Genomic DNA, 3608 nt, shown 5'->3' on the forward strand with positions numbered 1-3608 from the left:
AGGTGCTAAAAGGGTGCTAATTCGGATATATATGATGTTAACATGTTAATTGTATAAATATATGGTGGAAAGTGACTCATATAGGGTGTAAAATGACTCTAATATGGTGAAAAGTGACTTACACGGTTAATTTGAACCAAAATGTGGACCAAAATTGACTTGTATGAATGTGGCACTAAGAGGTGGTAAAAGGATTTCTAATTGGATGTATATGATGTTAACATGTTAATTGTACCAATATACGATGGAACTGACTCTTATAAGTTGCAAAGTGACTGTAATACCGTGATAAGTCACTTACATGATTGATTAGAGCCAAAATGTGGACCAAAATTGACTTGTAGGAAAGGGGTACCAAAAGGTGGTGAAAGGATGTTTAATTCCATGTACATGATGTTAACATGTTAATTGTATCAATATGTGGGGAAAGTGACTCTTATAGGGTGGAAAGTGACTCTAATATGGTGAAAAGTGACTTACATGGTTGATTAGAGCCAAAATGTGGAATAAAATTAACTTGTATGAAAATGGCATTAATAAGTGGTAAAAGGATGTCAAACTGGATGTATATGATGTTAACATGTTAATTGTTGTATATATGGTGGAAAGTGACTCTTACAAGGTGCAAAGTGACTCTATTATGGTGAAAAGTGACTTACATGGTTGATTAGAACCAAAATGTGGAACAAAATTGACCTGTATGAAAGTGGAATTAAGAGGTGGTAAAAGGATGTCAATTCGGATGTATATGATGTTAACATGTTAATTGTATAAATATATGGTGGAAAGTGACTCATGTAGGGTGCAAAATGACTCTAATATGGTGAAAAGTGACTTACACGGTTAATTTGAACCAAAATATGGACCAAAATTGACTTGTATGAATGTGGCACTAAGAGGTGGTAAAAGGATTTCTAATTGGATGCATATGATGTTAACATGTTAATTGTACCAATATATGATGGCAAGTGACTCTTATAAGGTGCAAAGTGACTCTAATATGGTGATAAGTCACTTACATGATTGATTAGAGCCAAAATGTGACCCAAAATTGACTTGTAGGAAAGGGGTACCAAAAGGTGGTTAAAGGATGTTTAATTGCATGTACATGATGTTAACATGTTAATTGTATAAATATATTGGGAAAGTGACACTTATAGGGTGCAAAGTGACTCTAATATGGTGAAAAGTGACTTACATGGTTGATTAGAGCCAAAATGTGGAATAAAATTAACTTGTATGAAAGTGGCATTAATAGGTGGTAAAAGGTTGTCAACCTGAATGTATATGATGTTAACATGTTAATTGTTATATATATGGTGGAAATTGACTCTTATAAGGTGCCAAGTGACTCTAATATGGTGAAAAGTGACTTACATGGTTGATTAGAACCAAAATGTGGAACAAAATTGACCTGTATGAAAGTGGAATTAAGAGGTGCTAAAAGGGTGCTAATTCGGATATATATGATGTTAACATGTTAATTGTATAAATATATGGTGGAAAGTGACTCATATAGGGTGCAAAATGACTCTAATATGGTGAAAAGTGACTTACACGGTTAATTTGAACCAAAATGTGGACCAAAATTGACTTGTATGAATGTGGCACTAAGAGGTGGTAAAAGGATTTCTAATTGGATGTATATGATGTTAACATGTTAATTGTACCAATATACGATGGAAGTGACTCTTATAAGTTGCAAAGTGACTGTAATACGGTGATAAGTCACTTACATGATTGATTAGAGCCAAAATGTGGACCAAAATTGACTTGTAGGAAAGGGGTACCAAAAGGTGGTTAAAGGATGTTTAATTCCATGTACATGATGTTAACATGTTAATTGTATCAATATGTGGGGAAAGTGACTCTTATAGGGTGCAAAGTGACTCTAATATGGTGAAAAGTGACTTACATGGTTGATTAGAGCCAAAATGTGGAATAAAATTAACTTGTATGAAAATGGCATTAATAAGTGGTAAAAGGATGTCAAACTGGATGTATATGATGTTAACATGTTAATTGTTGTATATATGGTGGAAAGTGACTCTTACAAGGTGCAAAGTGACTATTATGGTGAAAAGTGACTTACATGGTTGATTAGAACCAAATGTGGAACAAAATTGACCTGTATGAAAGTGGAATTAAGAGGTGGTAAAAGGATGTCAATTCGGATGTATATGATGTTAACATGTTAATTGTATAAATATATGGTGGAAAGTGACTCATGTAGGGTGCAAAATGACTCTAATATGGTGAAAAGTGACTTACACGGTTAATTTGAACCAAAATGTGGACCAAAATTGACTTGTATGAATGTGGCACTAAGAGGTGGTAAAAGGATTTCTAATTGGATGCATATGATGTTAACATGTTAATTGTACCAATATATGATGGCAAGTGACTCTTATAAGGTGCAAAGTGACTCTAATATGGTGATAAGTCACTTACATGATTGATTAGAGCCAAAATATGGCCCAAAATTGACTTGTAGGAAAGGGGTACCAAAAGGTGGTTAAAGGATGTTTAATTGCATGTACATGATGTTAACATGTTAATTGTATAAATATATGGGGAAAGTGACACTTATAGGGTGCAAAGTGACTCTAATATGGTGAAAAGTGACTTACATGGTTGATTAGAGCCAAAATGTGGAATAAAATTAACTTGTATGAAAGTGGCATTAATAGGTGGTAAAAGGTTGTCAACCTGACTGTATATGATGTTAACATGTTAATTGTTATATATATGGTGGAAATTGACTCTTATAAGGTGCCAAGTGACTCTAATATGGTGAAAAGTGACTTACATGGTTGATTAGAACCAAAATGTGGAACAAAATTGACCTGTATGAAAGTGGAATTAAGAGGTGCTAAAAGGGTGCTAATTCGGATATATATGATGTTAACATGTTAATTGTATAAATATATGGTGGAAAGTGACTCATATAGGGTGCAAAATGACTCTAATATGGTGAAAAGTGACTTACACGGTTAATTTGAACCAAAATGTGGACCAAAATTGACTTGTATGAATGTGGCACTAAGAGGCGGTAAAAGGATTTCTAATTGGATGTATATGATGTTAACATGTTAATTGTACCAATATATGATGGAAGTGACTCTTATAAGTTGCAAAGTGACTGTAATAGGGTGATAAGTCACTTACATGATTGATTAGAGCCAAAATGTGGACCAAAATTGACTTGTAGGAAAGGGGTACCAAAAGGTGGTTAAAGGATGTTTAATTCCATGTACATGATGTTAACATGTTAATTGTATCAATATGTGGGGAAAGTGACTCTTATAGGGTGCAAAGTGACTCTAATATGGTGAAAAGTGACTTACATGGTTGATTAGAGCCAAAATGTGGAATAAAATTAACTTGTATGAAAATGGCATTAATAAGTGGTAAAAGGATGTCAAACTGGATGTATATGATGTTAACATGTTAATTGTTGTATATATGGTGGAAAGTGACTCTTACAAGGTGCAAAGTGACTCTAATATGGTGAAAAGTGACTTACATGGTTGATTAGAACCAAAATGTGGAACAAAATTGACCTGTATGAAAGTGGAATTAAGAGGTGGTAAAAGGATGTCAATTCG

Source organism: Apium graveolens, unplaced genomic scaffold (assembly GCF_009905375.1).
Source record: "Apium graveolens cultivar Ventura unplaced genomic scaffold, ASM990537v1 ctg4359, whole genome shotgun sequence".
Taxonomy (NCBI): domain Eukaryota; kingdom Viridiplantae; phylum Streptophyta; class Magnoliopsida; order Apiales; family Apiaceae; genus Apium; species Apium graveolens.